Source organism: Fukomys damarensis, unplaced genomic scaffold (assembly GCF_012274545.1).
Source record: "Fukomys damarensis isolate Sample0158 unplaced genomic scaffold, DMR_v1.0_HiC HiC_scaffold_18, whole genome shotgun sequence".
In the NCBI taxonomy this organism is placed as follows: Eukaryota; Metazoa; Chordata; class Mammalia; order Rodentia; family Bathyergidae; genus Fukomys; species Fukomys damarensis.
This window is the reverse complement of record NW_022900930.1, coordinates 19222119-19233340: the sequence shown is the minus strand read 5'-3', so window position 1 is coordinate 19233340 and position 11222 is coordinate 19222119. Positions and strand designations below refer to the sequence as shown.

The following is an 11222-nucleotide window of genomic DNA, read 5'->3' as shown; positions in this document are numbered from 1 at the left end:
CTGGGGGCTGGCACAGCACTGGACTCCACTTGCTGCATCTCACAGTGGTACCGTGAGCTGATGCTGGGGCACTGGCGTCTTCTTCTGCAGGTGGTTTCCAGGCTATTTCTCTCCCTAGTAAAGAATTGATCGAGACCAGCACAAAATGTAGCAAGGTTACATTTACTAAAGGTAGGAAAGAAAGTTCTCTTCAGAGCAAGTTTGGACTAAGTAAAAGCAGGACAGGAAGTACACTGCACAGTGTGACAGCAAAAGAAAGAATACAGCAGCAGAGAGCCCAAAGGCGACTGTCCTTTGTGTGTCACCCACTCCTCGGGCTGATGTCAGGTCTAGGCCTGCTATCTAAAACTGACATGCAGGGCTTTGGTACGGGTGATAGGCATGAGTCCTGGGCTTTCGTAATTAAAGGGCCAGGCCTGTGTCCCCTGCCAGTTTGTCAAGTCCTAATTTCCTGTCTCGGTACTGCAAGGCTAATTTTTTTAATTTTACAGATGAAAACTCAAGTTTGCAGCTTAGCTCCGAGAAGCCCTTCAATTAGAAAATGATAATGTTGTGGATGATCCTAGATTTCTCCGGCTAATGCAGTGTTCCTTGCGTAACGTCACACTTGCTTCCTATTTCCTGCCCTTACAGCACTCCCCGCCTCCAGGGCCCCTTGTGCACTGGCCGCTGCTAAGGAGTAGTAGATGCTCTCGTTTACTGTGGATTCGGCACAGCCCTGGCACACTGGCCCGGATGTCACACCTCACAGGTCCACAGTTCCCCATACTGCATTCCCTGGTGGTGCACCCCGACCTCCAAGCAGGTAATCAGTGGCGGTGCAGAATGCTGGCCATGTTTTTGGAAGGGAAAACTGAAGGCCAGTGAGTGTTGATCTCTTTGAGGGAGAGTTTGATTATCTTTTACTGCTAAGGGTCTGACCTGGAGCTTTAGAAGATCGAACATACTTTCTTTTTAAAAGTTGAGGTTCAACTGTAAAAATATTTGTATTTTTTAAAAATGCCAATATAATAAATGTTGTGAAAAGAACATATTTGTTTGGAAATATTTTAATTACTTATATGGAGAGGCTGCTTTCATAGAGATCGATAGAGATAGATATATGCAATACATTTAATGTAAAACTTGCTTCAGGTCTCACAACTTTTCTGCTACCTCTGACCATAGTCTGAAGCATTCTCCAAGGCTCTGTGTGTGTGCACTCGCGGGCATGTGTGTGTGTGTGTGTGTGTGTGTGTGTGTGTGTGTGTGTGTACTTGCATGAGTATAGACAGATAAGAATATTCTAGGCCTTTCCTTTATTTCTTAGACATGTGGGTTGGATTTTGCCATTTAAAATGACTTAGTGGGGCCGCCGCGGCAGCTGAGCAGAGTGGAGCATCCCGCACCCGGAGCCGGAGGGCGGAGGTCGATATTTGGCCTCCGCTGGAACTCACGAGTGCTGACCGGGAGCGGAGGGGCTGGAAAATTAAAGCAAAGCTTCCTGATGGCACAGTCAACGTTGTAGGGAGTTCTTGAATGGCGGGCAAATACGGCAAATGTAAACCATTATCAAAACCTAAAAAATGTGTTAAATGTTTACAGAAGACGGCGACGGATTCTTACCCATGATGTGTAGACCGTGTGCCTATGAACTCGAAGTTTGTGCAAAATGTGGAAAGAAAGAAGGCGCTGTTATTCCATTTAAGAAAGAACCAGAAAAGACAGAAAACACTGAAAATAATCAAAGATCTAATCATAGGAGATGCAAAAGGAACGAAGAAAGTGAAGATGACTTAGATTTGGGTAATGATTTAGATGACACAAGTAATAATTAGGTGGATTAAAGTAATGTACATCAAAAATCAGTCTACGAATGTGAAATTCTGATCACTCTTTGCCTTTAACAGTGTTATACAAAAAATACTGTTAAATCCCAATGAGCAAGTCAGAAAAAAAGCGATAGAAAATAGGCAAAAGGCACATATAAACAATATGAATTAGGCACCGTATTTACATAATTGAAAAACTTTTATCTAGAGTTGTCTTAAGACAAAATTTTAAGTTGCATATACTAGGATACCTGCCAAAAGGCAGATAAAAATCAATGTGTCATGCTACAGTTCATGGGAATTACTTAGAAGAATTAATGTCAAATTTAAAAAGATTCAGAATTCATGCTCTTATAAGATCTAGGCCAGGTGTAGTGGTGTACACCTGTAATCCCAACACCCAGGAGGCTGAGGCAGGAGGATCGCTGCAAGTTCAATGCCAACTTGGGCTATGTAGTGAGTTCAAGGCCAACAGCTAATCAAATCAACCACAATCCTTTATCCCAACTGATACAATCAGCACCACATTAAGATGGTGGACTGACCACCGGTGGTAGTCACTAGTCTATCACCCTTAAACCATTTGAATTAAATTGAAATCAAGCAGCAGTCCAGAACATGTCTGCAGTGAACAAACTTTTCAATATAGTATATTTAATGGCTCAGACAGAGCTAGGATGCAACACCCCTGATCTCAGCTGATGGCTGAACCCCATGACACAGACTGACCTCAGGCTGCAAGGCCCAGATTGAGTTCCCCAACCTTCTGAATGGTTGAACTCCACACCATTCCACTACAGGTTTCCCAGGCCCTTTCTTTAAAGATATACGAAGTTGGAAACTCAGAAAAATACCCTTTATAACCTCCTCTGCCTCTGCAGAGTGGGTCCAAAGACTGGCTCAATCCGGAGGTCTGAGAGTGCATGCGGGGTCAGGGGGAGGTAAGGGGAGTTATGGGGGTTCAGGAGCAGCCGCACACCCACCTTCCTGGTGCTGGAGAGATGGCAGCTCCAGGCGGGAGAGGGAGTGGCTCTTCTTCCATGGTGGATTGGGGCCCAGGCTACCTTCTGGGCGCTGGAGGATGGCGATTCTGTGGTTATGCATTCTTTCTAAGGAACGGATATTGTTGGAGATTTGAAATAGTGCATGAGAGATTGTGGGTCTCCTTGTCACTTCCCGCTATTACCAGAATGGAAACTGGAACCTTTCTTGGGCAGAACCAGGATATTTCATGCACAACACCCCTCCGGTGGTAGCAGCTCCTGTCATTTATGCTTAGACATTTCGTGCCCACTGTCCGGTGGGTGATACTCAGATACACAGCAAGGCCTCTTTTATGGCTATCTAATTGCTTGGTATTTTCCATTTATGTTTTCACTTAATGTTGTGAAACAAAGAACAATGTTCTTCTGACTTGACAATCTCTCCTAAACATTGCAAGCAATATGTTTATCCTCTCTGCTAAGATAATGCTCCCTGTTTTCCAGACATAACATTCTTCATTGTTTTATTCTATCTTGGAATGCCTGGCATGATCTCTTTTCACACTGCTCTCCCTTCTGCCCTGCTTTTCGGGTCTGCCTATCCTCCATTGCTTCATGAGAAATTTGGCCTGCAATGCCTGCTTCATATTATGGATGTCTAGGTCATCACCAGCATCTAATTTCTGATAGTTCATCTTTGCTTTTCGTGACCTTATAGCTGAACCTTTCCCCTGCAGCTTTGCTGACCATAACTAAATTCTTGACAAATTCATAAAGCAATTGATTTTTTTTCTTGTTTTTGTCAGTTTTCCCCTTGAAATGGGAGGTCAGATATATGTATATTCCACTTAACAAAGGTCTAGCCACTTCAAGACTTTCATTTGCAACACTCTTGTTACAGAATACTTTTGCATTTTGTGGTTTTTAATCTCCTTGGGTTGACTTCTACTAACAGCTTTTAAAATTTCAAGTACTGTGATCAAAATTCCTTAGCGAAGAAGAAATAAATCAACAGCTGTTTACTTGTAAGTCTAGATTGGCTAAGTGGAGAATGATAGTAATCTCTTTAAGGGCTTGGAAGAAGAAAAGGCACAAATTAGATATGTTGTACTGTGTCATGAAAAGCAAAATGAAAATGCAGCTTTCATAAGAAATGAAAATAACGATGGTTTAATTTACAAGGGGGATACCAATTATTCCAAAAATAGAACATTTTCCCCAGAATTAGCATTAACTTTTTTTTTCTTTAATAATTTTCTTAGCATAGAAGAGAGTTATATCCTATGTGCCTTGGGGGCCCAGCTTTATAATGTCCTTGCTTTTTGCAACACTGTAAACCTACAAAGAAAACAAAACAAAACAGTAAATTGTATTGACCAAGTTTTCATGCTTAAGCCCACATTTTATTGTGCCATTATCCCTGAACAAATTGGAGCATGATATTTCATTAGTCTAGACAGATACATTATTGAACATATAAAAGAATATCAAAAGCCATCCCATAGTTTTGGCAAAGTGAATCAATATTATGTTTTATAAGTTTAGCAAAAAAGTACTCTTCTCATGGCTGTATCCTTCAAAATAAGATTCACTTATAAAATACATAAAATGAATATTATTTATTTTTAAAACATGAATTTTTAAAGATATTGTTTTTGATAAAAGCTTGAATATGTGGAGGTGTCACATTTAGAGAAAAAGGTTTTTGCACTTCCAAAATACCTGTGAGAGATGGACTATTCATTTTAACAACAGCTCTGTTAGGTCATCTCTTACTTAGAGGTAACATCCTCCCCAACACTCCCCATTTTCTGCCATTAGAGATGTGCATTTCCCACAGAGAATCTAGAGGTTTATAGGGCTCTTACAAGGGGAGAACCTTAGCAGAAGAACAGTCCCTGTAAACATTAATCATAACAAGCTGAAATAGGTGTGTTAACATCAGACAAAAATGGACTTCAGAAAAAGTAACATTACCAGGGATTTTAAAAGAACAAGCATTATGTAATCATAAAAGGGTCAACTCATTGAAACAAAGTAACAAGCCTAAACATATGTCAACTATTTTAAAGCTTCAAAATGTAGAAAGTAAAAACTGTCAAAAACTAAAGAAGTAAATATACAGTTATTGCAGTTTTTAACATTTCTCTCAGGAATTAATAGAGTAGATAGAAAATTACTGAGGATATAGATTTAAACAATAGTATCTACTAACTTGACCTATCTGTTCTATATAGAAGGTTTCACTTACTATCAAATGATCAAACTGTACTTTTTTGCTAGGCATGGTAGCACACACACACATGTAATCCTAGCAGTTGGAAGGCCGAGGCAAGACTGCCTCAAGTTCAAGGTCAACCTGAGGTACATAACAAGTTCAAGGCCAGTTTCAACTATATAGTAAGATCCTATCTCAAAAAAAAAAAGGAAAAAGAAAAGAAAGAAAGAAAAGAGCCAAGCATGGTGGTGCGCCTGTAATCCCAGCACTCAGGAGGCTGAGGCAGGAGGATCGCTGTGAGTTTGAGACCAGCCTAGGCTACATAGTGAGTTCCAGGTCGGTCTCAACTACATAGTGAGACCCTGTCTCAAAAAACAAAACAAAACAAAACAAAAGAAATATACACTTTTTTCAAATGCACACCACTCACCAAAGTAGATTCTCTTTTTCTTCAAAGTTATTGGGTATTTAAATGTAAATTTTTAAAACTATCCATGGATGCCAATTAGTTCTACTAATCACTCTTTTTACTACTTTATTTTACAGAAGTATGTTATAAGGAAAGCAAATCTAGGTTTGAGCTTGTTAATCTATAAACATTTACCACCAAATATCCACCGGGAGATGTTCTAGCAAGAATCTCATGCAAAAGTATTATTCCAAACAAATACAATGACATTTTACTGAGAGCAACAACATTCCTGGTTATATCAGTTTACATAATCATTATCCAGGGAGGGGTAGGATTAAAGAGATAACTAGACGTAAGGGGCTACTTTGAGAAACGAAAGAATATGGCTCTAATAAGGACTAGAATGTGTAATAGATATTGGGAAATCGAAAGAAAATGTTCAAATGGGGACAAAGGAGGAGGGAGGGACAAAGGAAGGAAGAGGCAAGAAAAAAGGTGAAAATAGAAGGAACAATGGAAACAAAGCTTTTGTACCTAGGGAAGGGAGGGTCCTGCGAGAGGGGAGGTAAGGGAAGAAAAGGGGTGGGATGTACCAGTACAGACGCAAATTCCTTTTGTGAAGTGTTATCACTATAGGTGCCTAGAATGTACCAATAAATGCTGCACTATAAATAATAAGAATATGGATCTAAAAATTATTACAGCAGTTGTGTGCAGTGGCACACACTTATAACCACAGCTGCTTGGGAGATTGAGACAGCAAATCACAAGTTCAAGGCCAGCCTGAGCAACTTAGTGAGAACTTGCCTCAAAATAAAACAAAAGCACTAGGGATATAACTCCATGGTAGAGCACTTGCCTAGAAATCTGTGAAGAATCTGGATTTAATCAGTTCTGCAAAACAAAAATTAACAGCAACAAATTCTTATTCCACATTTATTTAGGGGCAGTGAAAATTGTATAATCTCTCTTAACTACAATATATTGTGAATAATGTTCATTTCACGAGTGAAATTTTCCCTATTTTCTCTGGGCCCACTCATAATTCTTGTGGTTTAGATTTAGATATTAATAGGGCTGGGGATTTAGCTCAGTGGTTCTGCTGCCTGCCTTTTAAACTCCAGGACCAGAGTTAGATTCCCGGTACAAAAAAAAAAAAAAAAAAATTTAGATATTAATATTTGAAATCCTGCTGTCTATACCTCTCAAGTGTCATATATTAAAAGACACAGTTCAAATGCTAATAAGCCTTCTCAAGGAGGTAAAATCAAATTATACTTACACCAATTATAAATTTTATTAGGTCTTATGAAGCATCGCTATATAAATAAATATGCTAGAGCATACTAAAATACTTTAAAGCAAATTACTAAAAATTATCTCATTATCACAGTGGGTGGGGGTGAAGGCTCACAGCCCTTCAATAAATTTAGAACACCAAAAGAAAATCCAAAATTATGAGTTTAGCAAAACCAACATTAGGAAAAGAAAATTAAATTCTTTCTGATATTTTTTCTACCATCTTTTATTAACTTCCCTACCATTCTAGTTTGCCTGAGAACAAAGGGAATTTTGGCTATCTGGAGGTAGTAAAAGTTACTTTTCTTAATATCTATTAAAATTTTTAAATCAACGTTTGACAGTAGAATTAAAATTATCTCATTTAGAAGTGTAGTAAAAATATTCTCATTATATCATGTATGAAAAAATCCTTCTAACAAAGGACATATTCTTAGCTGCAATTGGGTTCATTAGTGTTTTCTTATTTAAATCACGAGCGATTACATCATTAAATAGTATTCATCTGTCTGAGGCATTTAAGAACCGTTCATCTCCCACATCCCTATTTTAACACCTACTCTTTGTTCTTCATTTTGTATATGTCAAGTTTAGTTCATCATTCAACTTCCAGAGATTTATCTATTTATAGTGCTTGCCAAATTTTTTCAAGGATTTCCTCCAGTGGTACAGATAGAATTTTTCTATAAAGGTTTCTAATTTATCTTTAAAATACATATGAATTTTGTATTTAAATATACAAAAATATATCAATGCTACTTTGATACAAACATTAATATTTAAAACTCTGATCACTTAAGTCGCCTTTGTTATGTATTTTCCCAAACCTCTGGTTTCTCTATGTGTAACCATACATTTGGAATCAGAAACTTAAGAGGCTACTCTTAGAAGCAACACCTAGAAGTCATTGTGAAGGGTGAGAAATGTGTCTTGATCCTACTGTTTTTCACCAGTAAAGACCAGTGTCTTATACACCGATTCACCTCCATGGACTGTTCTTGAATGTATAAAACTACCGAAGAAACCACTACATAATCTAGTCGAATTTGTGTCAAAAAATTCTTCCAGGAGCTGTGTGAATACATGGGTCTTCCTAAACTTAAAGCAAGATTAAAGGATGAAACCCTACATCCATTCTTTGAAGAATGTTTACCCCCAAATAGTCCAAGAAATACTTGGTTTGCCATCAACTTCTTTACTTCTATAGGTCTTGGAAGTTAAATGGATAAATTGCATGAGCAACTCAAAAATATACCAAAAATTATAGTGGCACGGAAGTCAGATGTTGAACAAGTAAGTACTCCCTGGCCTCTTCGTCTTCAGCATTGTCCTCTTCAGAGTCTGACTCCCCTGATTCTGACAGCAGTGAGAGCAGCTCAGGTTCCTCCAGGGTTGGCAGTGACTCTTCATCCACCAGTTGTCATAGCTCTGCCTCAGCTGATGATGAGAGAAAGAAGACATAAGGGAAGACCAGAAATAAAAATGGAGATAAATCAGTCAGGAACCAACAAACAAATGACAGGAAGAAAGAAGAGCAGAGCAAAGGCGCCAAGAAACAAGGTCTGAGCGAGAAAGATCAGAAAAACACAGCAGTCAAAATTCAACAGATCAACATTGGAGAACTCCCATAACAAAACACACATCAGACAGGAGCATCCTCTCGGAAGGAAACAGTTACAGTGGGGTGGGAATGACCAAAACCAAGAAATGAGTATGGATTGGGAAAATAAGCACGGTGATCAAAAAAGAAGAGAAAATAGAGAAGGAACCTTTTTTTTTTTCAGAAAATAAGAAGTACAGACTCGAAAATCAGGACAGTGAAAACTGTAGAAGAGATAGATCAAAGTCAAGAGAGAAAAATAGAAAAAAATGCAAGCTCTAAAAGCGAGGAAGATAGGTATCAGAATGGTGCGGAGAGACAATGGGAAAAATCTAGCAGGTGCTGTGAACAATCCAGAGTCAAAGAAAAACTAGGACCAGAGAAGGGAAAAGTAACTCTACAAAATAACATAAACTGAATGATGCTTTATATTCGGATCAAAGTATTTGTTGCATTAATGAACGTCATAGAACTTTGTATTTGTAAATTTTAAAAATGTTTCCATTTAACATGTTTTATCATTGATACATTCAAGGAGCTCCATATAAAATTATTGGGAGAGAAAAGTCTCAACAGAAAAGGAATGTAAGTCGTGCTTATATTTTGAGAATAAAACAGTCAAGTGGATGTCAAAACAAGAAAACTGGACAATGCAGGATTACAGAAGCTGCAGGAGACAATGCTGTCTTCAGTCTCCTTGGGAAGAAAACTGAGTGGCTGGAGGCAAGGGGTAGGAGAGCAACTTTGGTTTTCCTTTGCGGTTTGGACCACGTACGTATACTATGCCTTTTAGAAAATAAATTCACAATAATTTTGAGACATCACTAAAAAGTAAATGTCTTTCTCATCTCATTTCTTATTATTTTATTCTTACTCAGAAAACTCTGGAGAAGCTCAAAATCACACTACATGAAGCTTCTTTGCCTGATATTGCTTGCCGGCTGAGCGTTAGCATGGCCAACCTTTGCATGTGAAGTGAGAAATTCTACAAATGTGAAGGCCAGGATGAGGCTACTACAACATTGGATATCCTCTGCCTGGGGTGGTAGGGGGGATATATGTCTTTACCCAGATGCACAGAAACAATCTTTAGAAACTATAGATGCCCAAGAACTACCACGACCAATGTTGTATTTATTGCTCAAGATTGTATCTAAATGGAAACCAACAAAAATTTAATTTTCAATTTATTTAAATTTATTATACAATTATTCAAATAAACAAAATGAGCACCCAATGTGAAATGAAACAATCTAAACTAAATATTTTTGTTAATGCACAATGTAACACATGTACTTTTTTTTTTTTTTTTTTTTTTTTTTTAAAAAAATTTTTTTTTTTTTTTTTGCAATAGAAGTAAGGTCATAGTTCTCTGAGTTCTTGAAGACACACAAAGGTACCTTTTTCCCCTTGCAGACATCACTAAGGTATCACACCAGGACTCTTATTAGAGTTCTAGTCCCTCAAACTCACTTTTAAAGTGTCATTTACTTTTAAATATTAGGAAAAAAGTAGGGCAGCACCTCCTGAACACACAGAATGCATACATAGTGTCATATTGTATCCCAAGAGAGCAAGAACCACCAGACTGACAGTCTTTAGTCTCCTGTTTATGTCACATTATGTGATCAGTTTGTCTAGGGGTGCTGACATCCACACACTTGCTTACATCAAATGTACGCCACGAAGCTGATGAAACCTTTTTTGTTGATCTTGGATGTGAGTAATAGACCTTATGGCTCTGCTGACTCTACCGTGTGGCTCTGAGTTTTATGGGTTTGTAAGTTAGGCCACCCAGAAATATGAATGCTAACAAAATGTAGTTGTACTTGGGCTGAGTTCCTGGGTTGGTATTGAACATCAAATTCACTACTTTTACTTTCATGTATTTCAGGAATCCCCTAGCTTTTGTTCTAATATGGATTCTGGTTCATCAAATTGAGAGGAGAATCTGAGATTCTGTATTTCCCTCTCCCTCTCTCTCTCTCTCTCTCTCTCTCTCTCTCTCTATGTTTTTTGTACCAGAGATAGAACTTGGGACCTTGTGCTTGCAAGACAGGCACCCTCTCCCACTGAGCTAAATTCCCAGCCTGTAGAGTCTATATTTCTAACAAGTTGATGCTGATATGGTTGAGCCTTGCATAGCAAGCCCTTATATGCCTGAAGATTCATGGCTGCCTAGTTTTTCATGAGCTTTTAATTTCTAACATGAAATTTTGAAAATCTGAATAAATGCAACCATGCTGTCTATTAAAAAAAAACTTAGAAAACAAACAAAATAAGGTTTTGATGAAGTCACTACATATTGTGCAAGAGTTAAGTGGCTAAGTAGAAACCATAAATACTAATTCAGCCCTCTTTAGAAACCTTGACTTATAAAGCTTTTTTATCACTCTCACCATGAAAATTACTTGTTCTGCCCTTCACCTATGTACAACTCATCACAGAATAACTTGAACCTTCAACACAAAGGGCTTCTTGGCATTTCCATAAAATAATTTTTTTTCTCTTTTGGATGCATTGCTTCTAGAAAGCAAAGGTAGGACAAAGTGAACCCTAGCATAACCTATATGATGATTTTATGAGAATATTAAATATGGGTCTTCTTTGCATGGGCAGAGCCAAGAAAAGGCTCCCACTAGATGGATGGTACCTTTACCCAAAGGGAAAAGCGGGTCTTCTTGGCAGGCATACCTCACATGTGGCTTAAAGAGCAGGCTTTGAGGTGGATTTGTGAAGGACACAGTTGATCACTGCTGCGGTAGTTCATCTAAAACTCTCCCAGCCCATCTTCGCAATGGGGCTTAGAACAAAAAGGAAATCCCATAGAAAGTAGACAGTAAATTAGAAGAAAGACTTTAAATGAAATCCTTTTTCTCTTTTATCTAATTTTTCATAG

General features: G+C 38.1%; 1 pseudogene; it reads left to right on the top strand.

Moving 5' to 3' along the window:
* The first annotated feature begins 579 nt into the window (after positions 1-579).
* LOC104859257 lies at positions 580-8718 on the top strand (annotated as a pseudogene).
* Positions 8719-11222: the final 2504 nt, after the last annotated feature.